Source organism: Ranitomeya variabilis, chromosome 4, assembly GCF_051348905.1.
Source record: "Ranitomeya variabilis isolate aRanVar5 chromosome 4, aRanVar5.hap1, whole genome shotgun sequence".
Taxonomy (NCBI): Eukaryota; Metazoa; Chordata; class Amphibia; order Anura; family Dendrobatidae; genus Ranitomeya; species Ranitomeya variabilis.
The window spans coordinates 266,758,113-266,767,598 of NC_135235.1; positions in this window are offsets into that span (position 1 = coordinate 266,758,113).

Consider the following 9,486-nt stretch of genomic DNA (forward strand, 5'->3'; position numbering starts at 1 on the left):
TTGGCACTGCAGGGGTCTTCTACAGGGGTCTGGAGCTTTCTGCATTTTAATTAGGATTCTTCACTACACCATATGTTATTTACCTACTTCCCTATGTCTGTTGTGCAATCCTACATCTAAGAGACTTAAGGTACCTTCACACTAACCGATTTTGCAGCGATAACGATAGCGATCCGTGACATTGCAGCGTCCTGGATAGCGATATCGTTGTGTTTGACACGCAGCAGCGATCTGGATCCTGCTGTGATATCGCTGGTCATTGCTGAAAGTTCAGAACTTTATTTGGTCGTCAGATCGGCGTGTATCGTCATGTTTGACAGCAAAAGCAACGATGCCAGCGATGTTTTACAGTGGTAACCAGGGTAAACATTGGGTTACTAAGCGCAGGGCCGCGCTTAGTAACCCAATGTTTACCCTGGTTACCATTGTAAATGTAAAAAAACAAACAGTACATACTCACCTTCTGCTGTCTGTCACACGTCCCTCGCCGTCTCCTTCCCGCACTAACTGTGAGCGCCGGCAGTACAGAGCACAGCGGTGACGTCACCGCTGTGCTCTGCTTTCACTTTACGGCCGGCGCTCACAGTCAGTGCGGGAAGGAGACGGCGAGGGACGTGTGACAGACAGCAGAAGGTGAGTATGTAGTGGGTTTTTTTACATTTACGATGGTAACCAGGGTAAACATCGGGTTACTAAGCGCGGCCCTGCGCTTAGTAACCCAATGTTTACCCTGGTTACCCGGGGACTTCGGCATCGTTGGTCGCTGGAGAGCTGTCTGTGTGACAGCTCTCCAGCGACCACACAGCGACTAAACAGCGACGCTGCAGCGATCGGCATCGTTGTCTGTACCGCTTCAGCGTCGCTTAGTGTGAAGGTACCTTTAGAATGTAAGCTATTTTTCCTAATGCAGTCTGTATGAGAGAGGAAGAGGGAGGGGGGGGGGGTGAATGCCCCTTCACTAGAGTGGCTTTAGGGATCTTAATATTTTCTTTGACAGTCAGTATGTACATAATATTTTATAGCATATTGGAAAGAGCATGACCACTGTGCAAGCATGCGGAGACCAAATATAAGGTTGCAGAAACCAAGAAATAATAAACTATTCCAGTTTGGCCCCACGTTTCTGGAAGCTGGATACACTCTCAATAGATTATATTGTATTTATATTGTAACTAGTCTGACATGATTTAGCTATTTCTACACTTTCACAATAATGATAGACACGCACTATAGATTCAAGGAATGAGAAGACTCCCACAAACTTCCTCTGTCAATTGTTAAATCCAAACATATGGAAAGAATTCTTGAATTAAACACAAAGTGACTCCAATAACGGGCACTTGGCTGTGACTACCATTCATCGCTTTTACCATTGTTAAATGAAATAGTATAATTGGAGCAAGATAGAAATTCCACTGAAAGTCTAATTGAAGGCAAAATGGCTTTTAATGTAAATCTGCCATAGGAAATAATAAGGAAATTATGCATTTAATGTGAGGTTTTTCTTGCACCTTTTTTCTTTAACTCCTTCCTAACGCGGTAGATTTCTGTTTTCTACATTTTCTTCTTCCTCCTTTAGTTCTATGAGCCGTAACGTTTTGATTTTTCTGTCCACATAGACATATGAGCACTTGTTTTTTGCAGGATGAGTTGTACTTTCGAATGGTAACATTCATTTTTCCACATAGTGTACTAGAAAATGGGAAAAAAATCCAAATAAAATGAAATCGCAAAAAGTTCCCATAACTCGGACATTGTGTTTTTTGTGAATTACTTTTATGATCTACATTATGTGATAATAATGACTTAGCAATATGATTTTCCTTCTTAGTACAATACCGGTGATACCAAAATTGTCCAGTATTTTTATGTTAGTGGTGAAAAAGAAATTCAGAAATTTGTAAAAAAAAATAAATTTGGGGGATTGTGTCACCAATTTCCTGTACCTATAATGGTTTAAATTTTTCGTTGATGGAGCCGTATGACTGCTTTTTTGTTTTTTTTTTGCGGAGCAAGACATTTTTGTTGATACCATTTTGGGATAGATATGAAAATTTAATCACTTCTTACAGAATTTTTTGTGGTTGTGGAATGACTAAAAAACCCACAATTTTGTCATTTTTTATTTTTTTCTGTTTACGGTGTTTATCGATTGGCTTGATTATTTTTATATTTTGATAGATTTGACTTTTCTGCATGGAACAATACCACATATGTTCATTTTTATTATCTTTATTTCTGCCTCATTTACTGTTTGACAGCTCCTCATTCACTTTCCTTCCTGCTGCCGAATCTCCGCCCACATTAACTGGTTGATAGCTCCTCAGTGTACCTCCTTGCTGCTGCTGCTGCTGAATCTCTGCCCACATTAAGGGGTTGACAGCTCCTCAGTGTACCTCCTTGCTGCTGCTGCTGAATCTCCGCCCACATTAACTGGTTGACAGCTCCTCAGTGTACCTCCTTGCTGCTGCTGCTGAATCTCCGCCCACATTAACTGGTTGACAGCTCCTCAGTGTACCTCCTTGCTGCTGCTGCTGCTGAATCTCCACCCACATTTACTGATTGACAGCTCCTCAGTATACTTCCATGCTGCTGCTGCCGAATCACTGCTCATCTATCCGTGTTAGAAAAAACAGTTTTGTGAAAAAATGGATTTCTGTTTGTTACATTTTCTAGACTTTCTAGAGTCCATGCTTAGTTAAGCTGAAGTATACAATTAATAACATTTTCCTCTTCAAGTTCAAGTTTTATGTCCCTTAAAGATATTACATATTAATTGAGCTTACCTCAAAGATAATAATAATAATAATAATAATAATTTTACTTATATAGCATCAACATATTCCGCAGCGCTTTACAAATTATAAAGGGGATTTGCAGAGACAATAGACATTACAGCATAACAAAAATCATTTCAAAAGAGATACCAAGAGGAATGAGGGCCCTGCTCACAAGCTTACAAACTATGAGGAAAAAGGAGAGACACGAGAGGTGGGTGGTAACAATTGCTTTCGTTGTTCAGACCAGCCATAGTGTAAGAATCGGGTGTTCATATGAAGCTACATGAACCAGTTAACAGCCAAATTATGTAACAGTACAGACACAGAGTGCTATTAACTGTATAAAGTGTATGAGAACATGATGCGAGGAACCTGATTATGGCTTAAGTTTTTTGAATGGGCCACACAGGGATAGTTAGGTTAATGCGTTTAGGCGGTAGGCCAGTCTGAGCAAATGCGTTTTAAGGGCATGCTTAAAACTGTAGGAATTGGGGATTAATCGTATTAACCTGGGTAGTGCATTCCACAGAATTGGCGAAGCACGTGAAAAGTCTTGGAGACGGGAGTGGGAGGTTCTGATTATTGAAGATGCTATCCTCAGGTCATTAGCAGAACGGAGAGCACGGGTAGGGTAGTAGGCTGCGACCAGGGTGGAGATGTAGGGTGGTGCTGAGCCATGGAGTGCTTTGTGGATGAGGGTAGTAGTTTTGTACTGGATTCTGGAGTGGATGGGCAGCCAGTGTAATGACTGGCACAAGGTAGAGGCATCAGTGTAATGGTTGGTGAGGAATATGATCCTGGCTGCAGCATTCAGGACAGATTGGAGCAGGGAGAGTTTGGTAAGAGGGAGGCCAATTAGTAGAGAGTTACAATAGTCCAGACGAGAATGAATAAGTGAAACAGTAAGAGTTTTTGCAGAGTCGAAAGTAAGAAAAGGGTGAATTCTAGAAATGTTTTTGAGATGCAGATAAGAGCGAGCCAGTGATTGGATGCGGGGGGCGAATGAAAGCTCGGAGTCCAGTATGACCCCAAGGCAGCAGGCATGTTGCTTGAGAGTAATGGTGGAACCACACACGGAGATGGCAATGTCAGGCAAAGGTAGGTTAGTAGAGGGAGAGAACATGAGGAATTCAGTTTTTGACAGGTTCAGTTTCAGATAAAGGGAGGACATGATGTTAGATATAGCGGTAAGACAATCACTGGTGTTTTCTAAGAAGGCAGGCATGATATCAGGAAAAGAAGTGTATATTTGGGTGTCATCATTGTAGAGATGGTTCTGGAAACCAAAGCTACTGATTGTTTGTCCATTAGGGGTGGTATACAAAGAGAAGAGGAGGGGGCCTAGGACTGATCCTTGAGGAACCCCAATAGCAAGGGGAAGGGTGAGAGGAGGAGGAACCAGCAAAACATACAGTGAAGGAGCGGTCAGAAAGATAGGAGGAGAACCAGGAGAGAACAGTGTCCTTGAGGCCGATGGAGCGGAGCATAATGAGGAGGAGGAGCTGATGATCCACAGTATTGAATGCTGCGGAGAGATCCAAGAGAATTAGCATGGAGTAGTGACCATTAGATTTAGCTGTTAGATCATTAGAGACTTTAGTGAGGGCAGTTTAGGTAGAGTGTAAAGAGTGGAAACCAGATTGAAGAGGGTCGAGAAGAGAGTTATCTGAGAGATAGCGGATAAGACGGGAGTGGACCAGGCGTTCGAGGAGTTTAGACATGAAGGGAAGATTAGAGACAGGTCTATAATTAGCGGCACAGTTTTGATCGAGGGATGGTTTTTTAAGTAATGGATGTATGATGGCATGCTTTAATGAGGAGGGAAAAATACCGGAAGAGAGAGAGAGGTTGAATATTTTTGTTAGGTGAGAGGTGACAGCAGGGGAAAGGGACTGGAGGAGTTGTGATGGAATGGGGTCACTGGTGCAAGTGGTCGGGCGAGAAGATGCAAGGAGCCTGATTACTTCTTCTAGTGTAACTGGTTCAAAGTCAGAGAGTGAACAAGATGCAGTGCGGGAGAGAGGACAGTGCATGGTATGAAGGGATTGGGAGATAATTTCCTGTCGGATGTGGTCAATTTTTTCTTTGAAGTAATTGGCCAGATCGTCAGCGCAGAGATCCGTGGTTGGGGCCTGCACTCTTAAGCATGAACTTATAATGGATGAAATCTTCGGGTAGATTAGATTTTCTCCACAGACGTTCGGCGCACCTGGAGCACCGCTGCAGGAAACGTGTTGCAGCATTTGCCACGGTTGTTGCCGACTGTGCTGAGTTGTTCTATGTATAGGAGGTGCAATTTCATCCAGGGCACATTGCAGTGTTTCATTATAGTGCTTCAGTGCAGAATCAGGACATGAGTTGGAGGAGATAGGGGCCAATGAGGACTGCAAGCTCTTCATAAGTTTCTGGGTGTTAATGGTCTGTATGTTTCTATACGTGTGGAAAGTGGGGGTGACCTGAGCGGGATGGCAGTATAGATCATGTAACCTTTGCACAGATTTTTTTTCTTTTGTTCATTTGCTTCTTAAATCTCAATAACAACTTTTTACATAATCTTCACTAGATCTGAGCTAATCTGCACAAACTGGTTTTGGGTAGATTTGCTTGGTAGATTTAATTTGCTCCAAAAAAACAAATCAGTTCAATACAATTCAAACTTACCCAGGAAAGACATTTACTATGATCTGAGGTATGTCCAAAACACTAAAAACAATAATGGGAGGGCCCGGAAAGGGATATGATTTTTAAAAGATTATGTTCAGCTATCCTAGACCTGCCACTCCTCTGCCTGGGACTACAGTTCCTTCCCTGGTCCTCCCATCGCTTTGTGTTGGACTTCTGATTTGTCTTAAGTCTTCAGATTGGTCTTCATTCTGCAGGCTTTGGATCAGTCTTCAATCCAGATCTTATGGCAGCGACTAAACTTTACATGGTTACATGGGGTGTGATGCCCGTCAATTACCAACATCGACCAACAAGGCCATGTGACTGCGTGATGCCTGGTTATCAACGGATGATTCAGACTGTAGATTGATCTGGAGACGGAAGAGTTAAGACCAATCCAAAAAACAATCAAAAGCAAATGAAGGACCATAGAAGGAGCAGCAAGTTAAGTGTGGGGTGGGCCTAGTACAGATGGGAATAATATTTTATTATGTTTGAACCCAACCCCAGCCCTACATTGTATTCTACCTTTTGGCTGCCATTTTGCAAATTGAATCTGGCTAATCCAAGTTTCTCAAGAAATTCACAGTGAATTAAATTTGTTACAAATCAACTTGCTCATCTCTAGCCTTCATGAATAATTTCTACAATTGTGCCTCTGCAGTTTCTATCTAACTCAGTTCTTATGCAAAAATGTTTGCATATCTGTAACAGCTCCGGTCCTGACTGTTCTCCGTGTACTCCTCCTCTCTTATCTCAGTGTTAGAGAAAACAGCAGGGAATGGGAAGAGGCTGACACAGATCCACAGAGGATGGAGAGCAGAGAAAGTTTCTCAAAGAGGACAGATAGAGTGACGATATATGAGCTAAAGAAGACTGCAGCACCCTGGACAAGCACAAAGCTCACATCCAGCCTATATTACTGGGAGAGACACTCCTAGAAGAGAAAAATATGAGACTAGAGTCTGGCTGTAAATTGGGGTTTAAAAACTAATGAAGGAAGGATGATTTCAGATATGACACAACTTTATTAGCAAAAGAAAAGGTAAACACTAACAATGTAAGATCATTTTTTTTTTATTTCATAAGTGCCCATAGCCTATAAAGAGGTTGTCCACTACTAGGACAACCCCTTCTTGAACTAAATGTTTTGCCCTAATAAAATAAAAAAAGTATACTCACCTCCCATACCAATGCTATTCTCATGATGTCGGCACTCGCTCTCTGTTGGGCTTTGGGCGGTGTTGTGACATGTGACCCGGGCAACCAATCAGTGCTGGTGTCACTGTTCCCGCTTACTTATGGATTGAACTCAAAAAGGAAGTATGGGCTGCAGCTGCTCTCTGACTTCCTTTTTATGTTCAACGATGACACCAGCACCCATTGGGCACCGGGGTCATGTGTCAACACCGCACGAGAACTCCAGGGAGAGCTAGTGTGGACAAAGCGGGGACAACACTGGCATGGGAGGTGAGAATAGGCTTTTTATTTTTATTAGGACCAAACATTTAGTTCAAGAAGGGGTTGTCCTAGTAGTGGAAAGCCCCTTTGGGTCTAGTTTAAAAAAACAAAGGAACTATGCAAAAACACAAATTCAGAAAACTTTAATCTGCGTCATCTGCATCCCTATCCTTCTACATTAAGAAATTTAAAAATGTTGCGTAACAAAATAAAAAAGCTTCCTGACACTTTCCTCAACCAATAGGAGAATGTGGGAACACTGGCATCTGCAAGATCCAATATTTGTTTAAGCTAACTTACAGAAAAAGTCAGGGATCATAGCAAAGCAATAAACCGAATGCAGAATAAATCAAAGGAGTTTGTTTTGCATAATATTTGTCCTTTACGGATATCCTTTTTTAATATGAATGGGGATAAAAAAAAGACTTAAAATGTTACAATACTTTAGCAGAATGTGATTATGCAAAAGTGTAAAAAATTAATTCAGAGATTGTTTTCTAAATGAAAAAAGAGGAAATATAAAAGGTTGTTAATTAAAATGTTTAATTAGACAGTATACCAAACCTCCAGTCTTCAAGTCTGGAAATTAGAATCCCTGTGGAATCTACCTTACAGCTGAGACGCCAGAAGAACGTGACTTGTGCGAAACACACAACACTGGATTCACCATCAGACCCGATACACATCAAACACATTAACACCTTCTCCAAAACTGCCAGCTCCATGGGATCAATTACAGAAATAGGAGCGTAGAAATCTAATTTTATTAAAGGAGAAATATCAATTCACCTCTTTCCAAAATTAAATCTGGGTCTAAAACCAGCTGATTTCCATGTGTAAGACCTCAGATCACCAACTCTTATTCCAACTATTTAAATGATTGGTTCACCAAATAATACACTTGTCCAGCGCTATCTTTTCTTGATTTTAGTTAAACAAGCCCTCCTCCTCCCACCAAAGTTTTTATCCTCTTAATATATTGCATTTATCATATTATATAGCACTGTGTAATTACTATTGCTCATTTTTTTTCTACCCAGTTAATTCTTCTCTTTTCCATTAGGTCTATGACACAGTATGATTAAAAACTGCTCTATGTAGGAATAGGAAGTCTCTTTCCCCTGCATGAGTCATCATTAGAACTACAATTTGACATAATTGCAAAGTCTCTGGCAGGGAAAAAGGAGAGGAGCAGCTGGGTCAGGAGTGGAAGAGGAGTAAAATAGATATTGCTGGTTTATTCTTAACTGCTATTTATACATAAATTGTATCATCGGGATGAATACTATTTTTGTGTTCTGCTTGAAAAAAAGGATGCCTAAGAGAATGTACACTGAATGGAAATAAAAATAAGTCAAGGGGCTCATTAGGATCATGGTGGCTCCATGGCGCTGCTTCCACACTATGGTTGATCTGTAGTAAATCAAACTTCATTGCTGTGAGTATTTACTGCCTTCTCCTAAATAGAGAGGAATGAGAAAAATACTGAGAAAACATATACAATACTTTGTGACTTTGGGATTGCAGGAAATAACAATACTGTCCAATAAATCATATAATAATGGTCACATATTTTGTGAGAACAGAGCTAATTTTGTAAGTATTGTATCATATTCTATGTTTTTTTATTTTGTAAAAACAAACAACTGTATATACCAACTGCATGACTTACAGGTATATCTAATATATAAAGCTGAATGTGTGTATGTATGTGTGTATGTGTGTATGTGTGTATGTCCGGGATTGGCATCTGAACCGTCGCAGCTACAGCCACAAAATTTTGCACAGTCACACATCAGAAACCTGAGAGCGTCATAGGCTATGCTGTGAGGCAAAATTTTAACCCCGCACGTTCCAATTCGCCAAACAATTTTGCCCCTATCTACATAATGGGGAAAAAGTGAAAGGAAAAGTGTTGGAGGCAAATTGACAGCTGCCAGATGTGAACAAGGGGGACTTAAAGAGTGAGAGCGATTGCGCTAAAGAGTATATACTGTACAGTTGCTAAGGTGGGGCCCCGACATGGGATACTCACCACACACGGGGATATGAACACAAACACAAAATGCGCCACACACTACCACGTGCTTGAACACATATCACCCTCAGCACACATTTCACCACACATACACCAACCTCGCCACATAAAAGTCGAAACACAAAAGTCGCCGCTCAAACTTGCCACGCGCAAAACTCGCCACACGTGCAAAACTCACCTCATGGAAAACTCGCCACACGCAAAACTTGCACACGCGGAAAAATTGCCACATGCACAAAAGTTGCAACACATGCAAAAGTTGCCTCACACAAAACTTGCACATACTCAAAACGCACCACACATAAAACTTGACACGCGCAAAACTCGCCATGCACAAAACTTGCTGCACACAACTTGCTACACTAACCTGTCACATGCAACTCGACACACAAAAAGTTGCTACACGCATGTCGCCACACAAAACTCATCTCACAAAAGTCGCTACATGCATGTCGCCACACGCAACTCAACATACACAACTTGACACATGAAACTCGCCCTAAAACACACACAAGTCTGGTATTATCCTTCAAAAATAAAAAT